We start from the raw sequence: 17661 nt of genomic DNA on the forward strand, positions 1-17661 counted from the left end.
ACAGATCTCAGCACTTTTCTGAGAGAATAATTCTGCTTGCATCTGGATCCCCTTGCTTGCGTCCTAGGTTCCCCTCACACATGCTCTCTGTCTGCACTGGTATGACTGTAACTTGCTTCACAACCCCTACAATGATCAAAGTCAGTTCTCACCTCTCCTCTGGTCCTCTGGAGATACTTCCTCCATGCTACGGACCCCGGTCTCCAATGTTAGCACTCTGTGTAGCCTTTTAAAAGTTCTGTCTCTTCTTTGGAATCATTATGTTGTGGGATGAGGCATTTCTTACATATGACCTTCCAGCATTACCTAAAAGACTTATAACATTACCATTTAATCTTTTCTTGTATGGTATCTTCTGATATTATGAAGTTTCCTGATTATATTATATATATATATATATATATATGTATATATATATATGTGTGTGTGTGTTTATTTATAATATATGTATACATGTGTATACACATATATGTACATGCATATATATGTGTACATATATATGTATATATATGTATATGTGTGTATATATATATATATATATATGTACATATACATACTGCTTATCTAGTGTCCTAAATCACTGTGGTTATAATTATATATAGCCACTTTACATATATATTTAATTTCATAAATATACATTGAGAAGTTATTTTATGTTAGCCTGTGTAATGATGAATAAGATATAATTTCTGAAGTCAAGAAGCATAGAGCTGAGAGGAAAAAGACAAACTAGGAGTTGTTAATACAGCTTCTCAAGCACAGAGATATTATAGGCCAAAAAGACTCAGGTAGTATCTAGAGAGGCACTAAACCTCCATATAAGAGAGGTGTGAAAGACAGCTTTCTGATGAGGTCAAAGACTGACTCTGATCAGCATTTCAAACAAAAAGTTTCTTGATTCAGGGAGGAACAAAAAAATCCATGTCTTTTTTTCTAGCTTCTTACCCTCTCAAATAAGTTGCATGGAACTCTCAATTCATAAACTTTTCTACCTTCCTTCTTGGTGTGACATTTGGACCTAGATTCCTAGGGGATTGTGAAGCGATTGTTCACTTTAGGGAGCACCCATGTTCTCAGCCCCTAAACAACTGTTCAGAAGACTGAATTTTGTGTAAAGACTGAATCCAAAATTTATAGGCCACTCCAAAGCGTCATTAAAACAAACAAACAAACAAACAAACACTCCAATGTCTTACCTTAGTATGTGACACTATGGATTTGCTTTCTTCCATTTGCTCTGATGCCCTCAATAGTAGTATGGAAGTGATGCCACTGTATGGAGGAAAAGATCTCATCTTCATTTTTCTTAAGTTTATTCATTGTAAGAGAGACAAAGAAAGGGAGCGGGACATGTGTCAGACAGAGGGAGAGAGAGAGAAAATCCCAAGCAGGCTCCTCACTGTCAGTGCAGAGCCTGATGCGGGGCTCAAACTCACAAACCACGAGATCATGACCTGAGCCAAAGTTGGATGCTTAACCAACTGACACACCCAGGCACCCCTCATTTTCATTTTCTACCTATCTTGATCTGTAAGGAAAGAATGGCATCCTTAAGATTTTCATCACAAAACTTCTCAGTCCACAAGAACAAACTGAATTTTACAAAAATTACTCCATACTTTACAGATATGTAAAAATAGAAAACATTTACTCTATAAACTCTAAAATACCAGAAATGCCATTGAAGCAGGACATGTGTGCGAACACTTATTTTCCCAAGGCTGAATATTCTGCCAACTGGTGCCTGTCAAAAGAACTTAGTGTAGCTCACTGGAAGATGATAAACAGAACTCCCTTATCTCGCTCCAGCCCAGCATAACAAGTAGCCGGGAAACTCATGTAAAATGAGTCCAAATTAAGGAAGACCAAAATGAGTCCAAAATTAAGGAAGATGAAAAAGGGGGAAGAGAGATTACCTTACCTACACTCTGCTGTGAAATGAAATGATGCTGGAAAGTGACAAACATAGTCCCATCCAAAGCAACTAGATCTCCTTTATAAATAAGATTTCATTTAAAAATTATCTCCATACACCAACCCTATCCCTTCATGCTCAGATGAATACACATGACTTAAACCGGAAGGAGCAAAATGTCTAAAGCTTTACATTGGTTTGCACCAAAGAAAGGGCTTAAATATTCTGAGTGTCATGGAAGCTAAGAGGACCTCCTTTTGAAAGGCATATGTACCTACCGAGGTAACTTGGATGCAACTGGATTGCATCCCAGTGGCAATGTTGGGGAGCTATGGAAAAGAGCGCCTAGGGCAGTGGTCCAGAGCAGGATGAATCAGGCAAAGGCAAATCTCAAGGGATGAGAGAAAAAGAAAGAGAAGAGAAGAAGGGCATATAATCTTTTTGAAGAGTCTGATGCTGACTCTGGCCAAGAATATAAGCAAACAACCTCTATGGGATACTTATAGAACAGAAAAGGAATAGATCCATGGCCAGGGAAAGATGGACCTGTGGGAAGAGATACCAAATGACAACACACATATGCTTATATGTACTGTATGATTTCATTTACAGGAAGTTCTAGAACAGGCAAAGCCAATACAAGGTAGAATTAGGTTCCTCTACAGCTATTCTACTATGAAATATAACTGGAGAAGTTAATACTGCATAAACCTTGTGGCAACAAAAAAATACTGAAGCCATAACAGAAAGAATGTCCCTTTTGCAAATTTATATAAGACAAACCTGTCACACAGTAAGATCTTAATCCCATTATGGGATCTAAATTCTGTTATTTTACTTTAAAGCCCATTCATTACCAGTACTCACAGTCAAAATGGTTCTACAGACTGTTCTATCAGCTAAATGAGGTCTCAGCTTTCTCTTACTTGGGTGTCTTTGGAATACATCTTAGAGAAGATGTAACTGATGACTGAAACAGTATTTGAGTACCAGGATTCAGCTGTTATGTCTTATACATGGATTTAAACAAAAATGTTCTGAATCGGTGTCACCAGACCCCAGAGAATTATTTCTTGGTGGTTCATAGTAGCAGATGAGATTGGAGTTTCCAAGCTGTTTTGAAAGGACTCTGAATTCTTAGATGGGCCCTCTTCCCCACCACACTATTTTAGAAGATCTCTCTCTGTGCCTCTCTCATTAGCCACTTTTAAAGAAATGCCTCTATCATATGGACCTTTTGAATTATCTCTTAATAGCATCCCTTCATTGTGCTTATTATAGCCAAAACTTTGCATTTTGTGTACGATTTTTTTTATTAATATCTTCCTCCTCCAATAAACTCTAATCTTCTAAGAGCAGAGAAATGCCTATTTTTGTTCATCAGCATATTCATAGTGCTCAGCGCATTTATTATTTGTTGAATAAATATGAATAAGTTAATAACAGTAAGATAAGGCGTAAAAATATGAGTAAACGAGAATAAATGAAAAGTTTATTGGAGAGTGAATGAATGAATGGTCTCTTCAAGTCATATGGTCTTGAGATTAAAAATCTCTATATTCTGCCCGGGGAAGGGATGAGGCAGCACCCAGTTCTGCTGAAAAATATAAAGGCTGTATTCCCAGCACACAAAGAACCCAGGCTCCTGGAGAACAGGTTTATGAAGAGGGAGCAGTAAAGATGTAGTAATAATGGCTGACAAGAGTGACTGGCAGAGATGCCAATGCACCACAACAACACAAGAGTGGCAGAAGGACCTAGGAGAGAAGATGACTGACATATGAAATAGTATTTTTAAAGATTCATGTTCATAGGACAGAGGAAATGCTTTCCTCAGTTAGTGAGTCTCCAAGGTGCTCGGGTCCCAAAAGTGACACTAGTACAGACCCAGCCAAAGGTATAGCCTTTGCTTCATCACTGTATTGAGTGCTACATGCCTGGTTATATATTGCATCAGTTTCGTTTGTTGAACTGCACTTCAGAGCAGGAATTTCCAAAGTAGAGTCAAGAAGGAGGTGAGCGTGAATGCTGCAGTTAGGAGAGGCAAAGTGGCTTAGACCTTTTGCTTCAAATAAAATAGCTGCAGGTTTTCAACAGTTTTATATTTTGTTGTGTGTCACTTCCAGCAGAATGTAAGCTCCGTGAAAGCAGAAACTTTTGTCTATTTTGATCAATGCTATTTCCCCAACACACAAAACAGTGCCTGGTGCACTGAGGATATTCAATAAAATTTTGTGAGCACGTGGTCAAGGTTTTATTGGAGAAAGGATTTCACTATTTCTCAATATAAAGTTTTGTTCATATATTTTCCAGACAATATGGCTTATCGTTTTTGAATGATTAATCCTCAAGCCAAATTACATTCATCAGCCTCACCACCCATTTTAAGGACTCACATACAGTCACTATTACTCTATGATAATGAGTAGATAAGATGATAAGATAGAGTATCAGTGACAGCAAAAAGTAGCAAAGGGGAGGCTAGGAGCCTCAGCAGGCCTGAGAGTCAGACGACTGGCAAAATGCCTTCAGACTCTGCTGGGATCTCACTGGCCATTCTGAGAAAAGCTGCAGTAACTGGGAGAGGATACTGGGGCTCCAAATGGCCAAGGGGCTTGGGGAAATTCAGATGGGCAGTCCGAGTCTGGAGCTGAAAACTTCCTAAAACTAACAAGCCAACATACCAGGCCAGGATCACATCCTTTACGCTGGAAAATGGCTAGGAGCGAAAGTCAAACAAAATGCTTACCAGGCTGATAATGGCAAAAAGGGAGAATGAAATCCAAATACATGGGGCAAGATACTAAAAAACATGAAGGTTTCAGAAACTACAGGGCCATATATTTTATTACTTTGTGGTTAGAAACTCTAGAGCTGCTCTGGTGATTATGTAATTTGACATTTGGCTAGCCCAAATTGAAAAGTGCTGTGTCTATAAACTAAAAACTTGTTTTGAAGACTCAGTATGAGAAAAATATATATAAAACATTTGTGTAATAATTTCACATCGATTTACATCAAATAATTGTTATATTTTTCTTTTTTATAGTTTATTTATTTTGAGAGAGAGAGTGGGGGGGAGCGGCAGATAGAGAGGGGAATTAACAGGACTCAAACTCACGACCCGCAAGATCATGACCCGAGCCAAAATCAAGAGTTGGATGCTTAACCAACTGAGCCAGACAGGCCCCCTAAATAATTGTTAAATATATTAACCAGTTTTATATTGATGGCATATGGATTTTAATCATTTGTTATTTTATATTACATAATCGATCCTCCCAATATTTAATTAACAATTTTACATGGTGTTTAGATGACAATATTGTGGCTGTTTGGAAGTAAATAAAATATATTATTAAAATTATTTTTTACCAATTTCTTTTTATTGTTTAATGTGGCTACTTGAAAGGTTGAAACTATGTATGGACTTCATTCTAATAGACTATAAGTGACAGGAAACAAAGAAACAAATAAGACATATGGGCTGAGAATCTCATGTAATTCAAGCAAATCGGTGACATCAATCAATCACATTACCATGTTTGGGTCATATATATTTCTAATTATCATTAGAAAGTAATGTAGGGGTGCCTAGTTGCCTCAGGTAGTTAGCATCTGACTCTTGATTTCAGCTCAGGTCATGATCTCACAGTCCTTGAGATGGAGCCTTAAGTTGTGCTCCGTGCTGACAGCATGCACTCTTCTTGGGATTCTTTCTCTCTCTCTCTCTCTACCGCTCCCATGCTCATGCTCTCTCTCTCTCTCTCAAAAATAAACTTAAAAAAAAAAAAGATTCTATTAAAAAAAGACTTTGTAGGGGCGCCTGGGTGGCTCAGTCAGTTAAGCGTCCGACTTCGGCTCAGGTCATGATCTCACAGTTCGTGGGTTCAAGCCCCTCATCGGGCTCTATGCTGACAGCTCAGAGCCTGGAGCCTGCTTCAGATTCTCTCTCTGCTCCTCCCCCACTCTGTCTGTCTCTCAAAAATAAACACTAAAAAAATTTTTTAAAAAGGAAGAAAACAATGTGGAAATGTAAACACTGAATGAAGATTTGACTTTAATGGGGGCTAGTTACTACTGTGGTATCGATTAGGACAGAATGCTTGTCTTTTAGAGGTATGTACTGAAATATTTATAGATGAAATGACAGGCTATCCAGAGGGGTTGAGAAAAGTAGGTAGGAGTCCAGAAGAAACCAGACTGGCCATGAGCTCATCATTCTCAAGTGAGTGGCGGGTACACAGAGATTTGCTATACTCTTCTAAATTGAAAGTTTACCATTTCCAAAATAACAAAGTAAAACACAAAGAAAAAGAAACAACTCTACTGTGGATTGAAAAACACTACAGGGAAATAAAGATGGCCCTAGAAGGTGTAAAACAAAGAAAAAATGTCAAAAGGGAGGCTTCTTTTCTGTAAAATTAGATGAGGATTGCAGGAGGCTTCTCTATAGCTGGTCAGTTTTTCCATTTATGGAATGTTCCAAATCTTTATAAACCATCTGGAGAGCAAGGAGTTGGCTAGATTTCCATCCCACTGTAATAATGAGACATTTATTGAGAAAGAATGTCAAAAAGAACAGCTTTTAAAGTGGCTGTATGCATACACCAGAAACTGAACCACTAAAGCAATCTTTATCCCAGTTAAAAAAAAAAATGAAAAACAAAAAAAAAACACAGAAACAAAAACCAAACATATAAAAATAATGCCAACATAAATGTCCAATTATTCTAGTCATATATTACCATGTAAAACCAAAACTATCTTTCTGGGAGCATCTTGGGTATGATATTGCTAACTATTTACTTTTTAGTAATCAGGTAACCTAAGAAGGAATATTAGTAATGCTGATTCATTTTTAATATTCAACAATATAAGAGGAAACAGAAATAAGACAATTTGAAAACAGTATTTTGAAAATGGGGGCATTTCATGAAAGACTGTAATAAACAGAGTAGACTTCAAAGTTTTAACTTTTCTATTTTGCTCTGAATTTTCTTTTAAATCCATGTAATTTCTAATGTAGATGCTCGTGGCACTGTGAATTAGGGTCAGATACCAACTTTGCTCTGGCCTCTCTTTTTCTTCCACTCCACCTCCATTTTAAAAACAGACAATGGCTACCAAAGAATCAGAAAAGGTAGATTAAGAATGGGAGAGGATATAAAAATAATACTCAGTGCCCATATGGTCAGACAATATGTCATGCTCCTCATGTATGCTATATATATATATATATATATATATATATATATATATATATCTCATCCTAACAAACAGACAAGTTACATAAGTATTTATATTTTATCGGGCAGGAAATTATAGAATAATGTTCTCTTGGGACTTTAATTACCTTAACAAATCTTTATCAAGTACTTACTATTTGGGGGCACTGCCGATGGTGCTGAAGATTCAAAGAACGTGACATCGTACCTGCCTTGAATTCGCTCACAGTTTACTAGGGGAGGAGAGTCAAAAGAAGAACTTGTTGGAGAATATAGTATGGTACGTCTTGGGGAAGCACAGATGATGCTTCCTAGTCCTTTCATGGACCAGGAAGACTTCTGAGGTAAGGTATCCAGCTAGGCTATAGAGAGTGGGCAAGGGGTTTCTTGGTAGAGAAGAGAAAATGACTAGGTCTAAGCCTAAAGAACAGTGTGTCTTCTTTACTAAAGAAAAAAATGGAGGTGCCCCTCCATTGAGGTTGACTTGAGCATCCAACTCTTAATGTTGGCTCAGGTCATGGTCTCATGGTCGTGAGATCGAGCCGTGCACCAGGCTCTGTGCTGAGCATCGGGCTTGCTTGGGATTCTCTCCCTCCCTCTCTCTCTGCCCCTCCCCTGTTTGCATTCTCCTCTCTCTCTCAAAATAAATAAATAAACATCTAAAAAAAAAAGAAAAAATAGATTAAAATAAACTACAACAGTCAGGGCAAGAACCCAAGGAAAAAAGTGGAAAAGAAAAAGGGATAAAGAAACACAAAAATATGGATGTGGAAATAAAGATTGAGAAAGCTCAGAAAAGGAATCCCTTATGCCCATCTCATGAGCATTTGGCATGCCCTGATTTTTAATCAAAGGGAAAATTTAAAAGAAAGAAACAAAGAAAGAAAGAAAGAAAGAAAGAAGAAAGAAGAAAGAAAGAAAGAAAGAAACTCATTTACACCAATCTTGGCTTCCTTAAGTGTGCTTGATCACTAACTACTAAGCCATTTTCATAATAAGCAATATCTCTCCATCCTTCCAAACATTACAGGCATAGCTAGGGTGTTACGGAAGGAGATGAGATAGCTACTTCCTTGGTGTAATTCCCTGCCGGCGAACAATGTTCTTTTGTGGGCAGCTACGTGCATGGAAGCCAGACACCTTCCCTGTTCTCACCGCAAATGTTTCACGGCATCTATGTGCATTCCCACATGATAGGTTCCACATAAAGCAAATGAAACAGACCGTGCCTCCTATCAGCTGACAGTTGTTTTTAACCAATGTATCAGACTTACGTGCACTCAAATACTATAGGAATGATGCAGTAGTGGAAAGAATGATTTTAGCATTAGAGCAAGTAGTCACTGCCAACTTGACTCCCTTAATAATAATGGAAAGAAAAGCAGTTGGCTGAGAGGCCAGGTGAGAACACTTTAGGGACGTCTGAGCCCCCTCGGAGCCTCCTTGTGATTCCAGGACAGAGAAGAGTTCTGCCAGGACCCACATGTGCTGCTCTGGCTCTCAGAAAGCCACACATGCTCTCTCTCAGTAAGAGCCAACGGAAAAAGAGCAAAGCCAGTCTGACAGCATGTGCATTCTGATTCTTCCTTAAAAACACACTGGGTTTCACAGGCTTGAGTCCATCATTTGGAGTTAGAGTCTGGGTTCCTATTTTTAAGCAAAGTCACTGAGGCACCACTGAGTGAAATGCACCTCTGCATAATGAGATACTAATGAAGGAGATTCAGCATGTTTAATATGGCCAAGTTCTAAGGTATAATGTGGTTCCGTCAGTTTCTCTCAGTTTGGCGATTGTTTATCAACAACACTTCGACATTATGTGAGAAGCAGTGATTCAGGGAAAATGACACCAAAGATGATCTCCCTCCTCTTCCTCTTCTACCTTCTTAGAGAAGGCAGTGGACTGACTGAAGCCCCGGGCCAGCACAGCATCCCTGAGATCTGGTCCAGGCAACGGGGGTGGGGCTGCTGCCTGCAAGTGTCAAGGTCGTGCCAAAATGTGAGTTCCCAGACTTGCCATTCTCTCAAGGGTGTGCCGATCAGAGTCAGAAAACGGTCTGCATTCCACTTAAGGGCGGGTGGTGGTAGCGGTTGGGGGCCATGGGGCTAACCAGCCAAACAAAACAGAAAACCAGAACAGCTAACAGAGATGAAGCTTTAAAGCGGACAGCGGTGAACAGAATCCGGAGACGGTTCTGAGACGCGAAACAAATAGCCGATTGTATGCGGTTTTGACAGCTATGACCCTGGATGCACTGAGAGCTGATGCCTACAAATAGCACAGACAGAAAAGAAAAAAAATCAGCCAACCATGATTTAAACTTTAAACCAACATTCTCACATGACAAAAGTTCTGGAAATAGGTAGAATTCTGGCTTTGGTGGCTTCTCAGCCATGGCATAGCTCTGGCTCCATGCCTCTTATGATCCTCTGGGCATTCTTCTCATGGATGCAGATTACTGCAGCAGGGACAGCCCCATCATCGCGTGGCCATGCTCAAAGCCGGACAACGGGATGAAGGGTCCATGACAGAGTGTTTGCCCTCAGAACAGGTGCTCAAAAGCTGGGAAGGAATAAAACCTCTCTCAGAAATATATAACTCGCCTATCAGATCACGGTCCGGAGTAAACCAACTAGATCTTGTTTGCCTAGGACTTTTCTCATTCTTAGTATTGAAAGTCCTATGTGTAAGGAGCCCTCTCAGTGCTGGGCAACCGCGGATGGTCCGTCACTGTGTTAGCGTCACGTGGCCATCTTTGGTCAATTTTCCTGAGAAGAAAGGCTCTTCACCTACTGCTTGAATTGGAGTCTCTTAGCCACAAAGAGGAGGGGATGGTTTTCTGTTATGACAGGTTCCCTCAATCTTGGCTACACTTTAGAATAATCAGGAACTTTTGTAAAAGTGCCAAAGCTTGGGCCCTACTCATCGTAATTCTAAATAAATCTGGGCAATTTCTTGAGCATTAATACCTTTAAAAACCTATCTAAAGTGTAGCCATAGTTGGTTCTAAAGTGTAGCCATAGTTGAGAAGTAAACTACTGCCTATATCAATACTGAACCCTTAGTAAGACAGCCTTGCGACGAAGAATATAATTTAACATCACTGGCAATATAATACACTTAAAAAAATTTTTTTTTGAGAGAGAGACAGAGAGACAGAGGGCGAGTGGGGGAGGGGCAGAGAGAGAGGGAGACACAGAATCCGAAGCAGGCTCCAGACTCTGAGCTGTCAGCACAGAGCCTGATGCGGGGCTCGCACTCAAGAACCGTGAGATCATGACCCGAGCCGAAGTTGAATGCCCAACAAACTGAGTCATCCCACAGTATAATAAATTTTTAAATCAATGTATTAAGGTTTCTCAAAATTTATATATACATATATATGTATATTTATATAATTTATATAATTTATAATTTATAATTTAAATTATATAATATTATATATTATATATATTATATATTATATATTATATATTGTTATATATTATAAAAATATATAATTTATATAATTTATATAAAATTTATATATATAATTTTTTTTTTACTGACACTAAAAGGTAAGCAAGATAGATGTTATTTCCATTTACAGATTAGAAAGTTAAAACTCAAAAATGTTGTTACTCACCCTCAGGGTGCCTAGGTGGCCCAGTCAGCTGAGTGTCTAACTTCAGCTGAGGTCGTGATCTTGCAGTTAGTGGGTTCGAGGCCTGCGCCGGGCTCTGTGCTGACAGCTCAAAGCCTGGAGCCTGTTTCAGATTCTTTCTCCCTCTCTCTCTGCCCCTCCCCCACTCACACACTGTGTCACTCACTCTCTCTCTCTCTCTCTTTCTCTCAAATATGAATAAACAAATGTTTTTGTTCACCCTTGAGAGATCCTTCCCGATATATTATACATTATATTTAATGTATCCTGCATTGTCAAATTTCCATTTCTCAAGGCAAAATACCAAGTTGGTACATGATTGAAAACACTCTAACGTACACAATAGTCATTTGTAACCTGTTACTTAACTATCGTGCCTATAGCAACGGTAGAGTGGATTTAACTCAGTGTGTCCTAACCAAAATTATTCTTGGCACGAGCAAATCCTAAAAATCATGTATCAAGATTTACAGCAATGAGATAAAAGTAAGAAGGATAGAAAAATATAAGTGTCACACTAAAATGATATTGTTCTATGTAAGTGAGGGAGAGATGACTAGAGAGGCCATTGTTATGTGCATTGCAAGTTTGCTACTTTAATCTCTCAGATGTCAGTTGAACTGATAGATCAGCTGCAGTGTCCTTTTCATTTATAACAATTAGGTAACAACTAAGTAATGTATTTGCTTACTTTGTTTTTTTTTTTTTTATTCCTTACCTACCCCTCTCCCCACTTGCTCCCTGCATTCCTCTGTTAGCATTAATACTACTCTTGAATGGTACTGAGTGAAAGTTGCCCCTGCCCATGAGAGAAAGGGGGTGTTGGAACTGATGTACTACAATTCACGATGCTAAGAATGAACTTATATATTCTGTAGTAGCCTCACGGTCTCCAAGCTCTCTAATCTCTAAGCAGTAGGAATATGTTAATCCTTGTAGTTTAAGTCAAAAGGAATTATATGAGTTTGGGTTGCACATGGAGAGTTGGGCTACATGTGATAAAAGTGGGTTTGCTACAGTCTTTGAAGTATGAATGAATGCAATAGATTTATACAGAAGTCTAGGAAAACAACATAGCCGAAGACAGAATCCATATAGTGGTTTGGCAAAAGGCTACGGCCAGAAAAGTGTTCCAAGCATCAGATATGGGAAGAGAGACTAGACCACAAATGGAAATATAAGCTACAGTTTGGGATATAGAATGTGTGATGGGTCAAAGCAAGTGGTTAATGGTAATGATACAATGAACTTTTGCCAATGACTATAATACCAGGCACTATGCTAAACATATTAAATTACATTACTTCACTGAATTCTCCCAGTAGCCTCATGAAATTGATAGCATTAATGTCCCATACAACAGAAAAACTGAGACGTTGAGAAATAGAGCGACTTGCCCACAATCTCATGACCCACAAATGGTAGAGGTAGGATACACACCTAGGCGGTTGATTCCATAACATTACAGAGGCCCAGGGGCATTGCAGGACCTTGTGGAAGTTTCCCCATCACCACACCCTCTCCCAAAACTCAGGTCTGTTCCCTCATTGTATTGGGTGCTCAGGAAAGGACTAGTAATCAAGCATGGTGGTTGGCCATGCATCAGTGTGCCTGTTTGTAGTGACAAGACAGGAGAGGTAATTTCTGAAGATATTCTGCTCTACCGGATGAAAAGTAAGTTTGCCCTCCACCTTCCCAAGAGATTCTGAGTTTCTGATTTCTCTCAAGGGTTGGTAACAGCTTTTGTGCTGCTAGGTCGCATTGTCCAATTTAATCAAGGCTGGTTTATGGGAGAGAAATTTATGTTCCTCAGAGGAAAGAGAAGGGGACTGGGTTGAAAGAGAGGAGTTGTCCAACTATGGCAGTGGCTCCTGGGTCTGGAGGGAAGGGCTGGGTTCTATGTGGAACTTTACAAGGAGGCCATAGAACTTCTGATGTGTTTTCGCTGCGGGGGGGGGGGGGGGGGAGGGGGGGGGCTGCTAAACATCCAGTACCATCGCCTTGGAAATTGCAGCAAAAGCTGTGGCCACACTGTTAGAGTAACTGTGCCTTTCAATGGATCATATTGTCTTACACAGTGAGCATCTTGATGGCCACCTTGAAGGACAAAAGACAAGACGCTATTTTCTAATAATTTTTTCCTCTGAGAGTGTATATCGTCTGAAAAAAGAAAAGAGTCTCCAGCAATAAATTGTATTAAACATCTTCCCATCCTTGAAATGGGGGCTTAGAGCCAGATATAATTTCATTTGTAAAAATGAAACATCATCTTGATCGCACTTACATTTGTAGGACAAATTTATGCATTTACATTAATTATCCTATTTAATATTCATAAACATTTTAAGCATGAATGTAGTTAAGTAGTTATCCCCTTATAGAGAAAAGGAAATTAGACAGGGTGAAGTTTATATATATATATATTTAGAGGCCTGGCATAGAGGAAAGACCCATAAACAGAGGACCCACACTTGGTAAGAAATAACAACAACAACAACAACAACAACAACAAAACAATTCAACTGGCTTGAGGATGCACAATGAAACAGGGTGATCGTTTTGCTGTGGACTTGGACCTTGCCACACATGGCATGGGACCCCAGGGTCTCTTGCTAGATGTCTGAGACACTGCCCAGGGCTTTGGACTCCTGGAAGGCTCTAGATTTCCCACAGCGCATGCATAGGTCACTACCCTGTTCAGGCCATGGGCGGTCCACCGTGCACAGACTTTGGGCCACAGCCCCTTCCCTGCGTCTTGCCTGGTGAGATGTGGAACCAGAGTCTATACGAGACTTCCACCTGCAGGGATTCAGCGGATTTTCCTAATCAGTGGCGGGTGCCAGGCTGCTTTACTTATGGGTCTGGGGAGGTGCGTCTGGCAATAGGGCACCCAGACCTTGTCATCTCAGGACTCCCTGGGCCCCGTAGATCTCAGGAGATCAGCCTTCCTCTGGCACAAGTGGTGGAGGAAGCGCTCCAGGCCTGATTCCTCCAACTGTTAAGCTGTCCCTAAGGCTCAGGCAACCCTCCAACTGGTCCCCTCTGTGCCCTGCATCCCGAGCCTGCTGACTCCCCACACCTTGCACAGCCCTGATGCCCTACAGTGCACCCTGTAGACACCAACAACATACTTTCCCTTTCTAGGGTTAAAGTTAAAGAGGAAATTCCCATCTAAGCCCCCTTCTGTGAAACCTAATTTAGTTTATTCTGCAAAACAAGTGAAACTTTACTTAGACCTCCTCTGGTAAATGCGTCTGATAATCATGAAAGAAGCTTAAGTCATCTGCTTAAAAACCATGTGAGATCATCACTTTTAACCAATCCCCTGCCATCTGGAAATCCCTGGTGTAACAACCAATCACTATGAAGTTAAACAACTTCCTCGTTTTTACTTTATAAGCCATCCTGTGACATCATACCCTTGAGCGTCGTATGGGTCTTTGACTTTAAGAGCTCTCAGTTCTACCAGTATTCTTACACACACCATAAACTCTTACTGGGGCACCTGGGTGGCTCAGTCAGTTAAGCATCTGACTCTTGATTGTGGCTCAGGTCATGAGCTCGGGGTGGTGAGACGGAGCCCCATGTAGCCAGGCTCCCCATTGGGCATGGAGCCTGCTTAAGATTTTCCTCCTCCCCCTGCCCCTTCTCTGCTCTATCTCTCAAAAAAATATTTTATTTTAATAAAGAGTAAATTCTTTTACTGAGTACTAAAAACAAACAAACAGAGATTAAACCAAAGAGGGAATTCATTGATGATATAGCTGTAAAATCTGGGAATAAAGCTAGCCTCTGGCAATGGCACTCAAATGATGTCATCGGAATAGAGTTCTTTTCTATTTCTTGGTTCTCTATATGCTTTTCCAACTTTGTTCTCAGGTTTTATGGAGTGGAAGGATGACTATCACCAAGTTCAGGGCTATATTCATACAGGTTCAAGTGTGGGTGAAAATGTGGTGCCTCTCTCACAACACTTACAAAAACCCCAGTAGCTCCTGTTGGGTGGCTGAACTAGTCACTGGAGCTAGGGTAAGGGAGTGCTCCTGTCTGCCAGACCTGAGTTACCTAGATACCCTGAGTGTGAGAATGTTTGAAGACAAAGACTGCCCCTGGACATGGGCTGAGGCTGAAGAGGAAAATAGAGCTACTATTCCAGAAGGGTGAATAAATGCTGACTGTCCAAATAAAAACACAGATGTCCACTTCTTACATTTTGGCACAAGTATGTGATTGGTCGTTGAGGCTCTAGAATTGAAATTGAAGAATGAATGTGATTATGTGCATCGGTGGCTGTGTAATGGTCCCCCCAAATATATCCAGATCCTAATCACTGAAACCTGTGGCTATTTCCTCATACGGCAAAAAAAAAAGCTCTTTGCTGGGGTGATTAAGGATATTGAGATGAAGAGATTGTTCTGGATTATCTTTGTGGACTCTGAACTCAACTACAAGTGTCCTTATAAAAGAGACTTGAATCCATAAATTGTTTTGGTGAGGGAGGCCCAATCCTAGCTCCTTCTGTAGCTCACCTTCCAAAGCTGAGTCTCCAAGATCCTTGGAAGAAACCCTCAAACAGCTCAGGAAGACATAGGACCACAAGATCTTTCTTCCTGAAGAGCCCTCCATCTGCCACCTCACCGGTGGGAGGGGAAGGGCCGAGAGTCCTGATATGGCCCCTCTTTGATATTGTCTGTCAATACATGCAGCTCTCTTAGGGGAGGAGAGCAGACTTTTCATGTCCTCACACCCACCATTGCTGCCAAAACACGACACAGTGGGATCTGCAAGGGGCCAACAGAGGCAGTTCAGAGTTGCCTACAAGTCAAGCAGTAGCAGGAAATGAGGCAGGGAATGAGAGCGAGTGATACCCCAGGGGACTCTGGTGATAGAATAGCAAGGTTCCCAGAGGACGAGGATATGAGAGATGAAACTAAGAATTCCTTCAAGGGTCAAAGGGTCAAGGGAGATAGTCAAGGCTGAGGAGTTCCCAGCTCTTTAATGCAATCAAGAGACATGCTGAGATCTAGTGAGCCAGGAAGCTCCCAAAATCTAAATGGAAATCTGAATAGTCTAGTGAGTGGCTCAGGAGTTTAAGAATGTTCCCTTTTACCAAGAAGATCGAACAGGGCCATTTCTTACAGAACATCCTGCAGAGAAATTAAAGCTGCCATTGGAGGGACAGCTGCACAGCCACCGCTGTACCTCTGAAGAGCCCCTGGCGTCAGACAGCTTGGCTTCCGGTGTGTCAGAGTCCCATCCGCACGCTGTGCCTGCTGGGAGGTGGCAGTTTCCCAGATGTTGCAGGCCCACATGGGGAACCTCAGAGGCATTGATGAAGGCCAGGAACCCTGGATTCCTAAATTGCAGCCACACAGAAGGGCCAGGACAGTAACTTAGATCCAACTGAAAAAAAGAGAGTATTCCTTACCCCCAAATCATGAGAGCATTAGGTCACAATGTGGGCTGACACCCTCCTCCACGCAAGTGCCACCCTGCCAGGCGCCTGAGGGAAACAGTGGCCCTTTGCACAAGTTGGCCCGTCTGCCCCTGTACCTGATACAGAAGGAAAATTCCCTCCAAAAAGTAAATTCCCAAAGAGAATGAGGCATGTGTTTCGGTGACTTTGTCACAGAAAGACAATGAAAAGGCAGGAAGATCCTCTACGTGAAGGAGGTCCAGTTGAAAGCAGAGCTATTTTGACAGATAGACGGGAACCGGAAGTGCGGGAGTACAGGAGAACCCAGGGGCCTATCACGGAACAGTAACTGGAATTACGTGTAGACGTTGCGCGTGGGAGGCAAGTTAGCTCAAGGAGGAACTCCAGGCCCAAGAAGAGCCATCACTGGACACTCCTGTAACTAGAGGGCTCCTCTCCAGCTGGGCAAAGCTGGAAATTATGCTCGCTCTTTTGCTCTGGAGAGGCTATTTGCCATACGCAAGCACAGTTTCTGTAACAGGGCAGTGCTTAATGAATTCTGTTGAATGAGTAAATAAACATATCAGTGAAGTTAAGTTGCTCTGTTCTGAAGAAACATCTTGTTCTTCCCAAACATAGGGACATACTTTCAGTCATCGATTAATTTAGATCAAATCTTGCAAAAAATGGCATGCAGGTGACTAGCAAAAAATAGGGTGCTCCAAGAATAGCATGGGTACAATTATTAATAGGCAGCTTGGCATATTGGAAAGAGCACAAAGTTTGTAGTCTTGGACTATGCGAGCCAGTTTGCCACTTACCACTCAGGTCACTCAGACCAATTACTAGGACTTGTAATTGCCATCTTTTAAAATAAGGTTGATATTGACCTTGTCACGTTACTAAAAGAAATTTAAAAAGTAGGATGTACAAGTTTCCAGGTACCTACTGAGGGCATAACAAATCTTAAATTGCCCCTTCTTTTGAAATAGACTTGTGGCAGAGAAAACAATGGGAATATTCCAGAAGACAGCAATATAGATTTTATGTCATTTTACTTTAAATTCTAATTCTCAGGTACTTATGGCAGACACACTATTTTAGACTCTTCCTAGTCTACTGATTTAAAATGAAATTCTTGGGGCGCCTGGGTGGCGCAGTCGGTTGAGCGTCTGACTTCGGCCAGGTCACGATCTCGCGGTCCGTGAGTTCGAGCCCCGCGTCGGGCTCTGGGCTGATGGCTCAGAGCCTGGAGCCTGTTTCCGATTCTGTGTCTCCCTCTCTCTCTGCCCCTCCCCCGTTCATGCTCTGTCTCTCTCTGTCCCAAAAATAAATAAACGTTGAAAAAAAAATTTAAAAAAAAATGAAATTCTTAATTAACATTCGCTATAATGTTGCCCCTTAAATTTTATTTAGTAGTTGTATACATAATGTACTTAAACTAAAAAAAAAAATGTA

At 40.9% G+C, this 17661-nt stretch overlaps 1 long non-coding RNA gene across 1 annotated transcript; it reads right to left on the bottom strand.

Moving 5' to 3' along the window:
* Nucleotides 1-5951: 5951 nt before the first annotated feature.
* On the bottom strand, nt 5952-16848 carry LOC109493796. Its single transcript, XR_002148205.3, has 4 exons — nt 16341-16848; nt 15990-16190; nt 7299-7376; nt 5952-6454 (listed from the first exon to the last, which is right to left on the bottom strand). It is a non-coding gene; the product is annotated as an uncharacterized LOC109493796 (long non-coding RNA).
* Between the last annotated feature and the right edge of the window lie 813 nt (nt 16849-17661).

This window comes from Felis catus, chromosome D4 (genome assembly GCF_018350175.1).
Source record: "Felis catus isolate Fca126 chromosome D4, F.catus_Fca126_mat1.0, whole genome shotgun sequence".
In the NCBI taxonomy this organism is placed as follows: Eukaryota; Metazoa; Chordata; class Mammalia; order Carnivora; family Felidae; genus Felis; species Felis catus.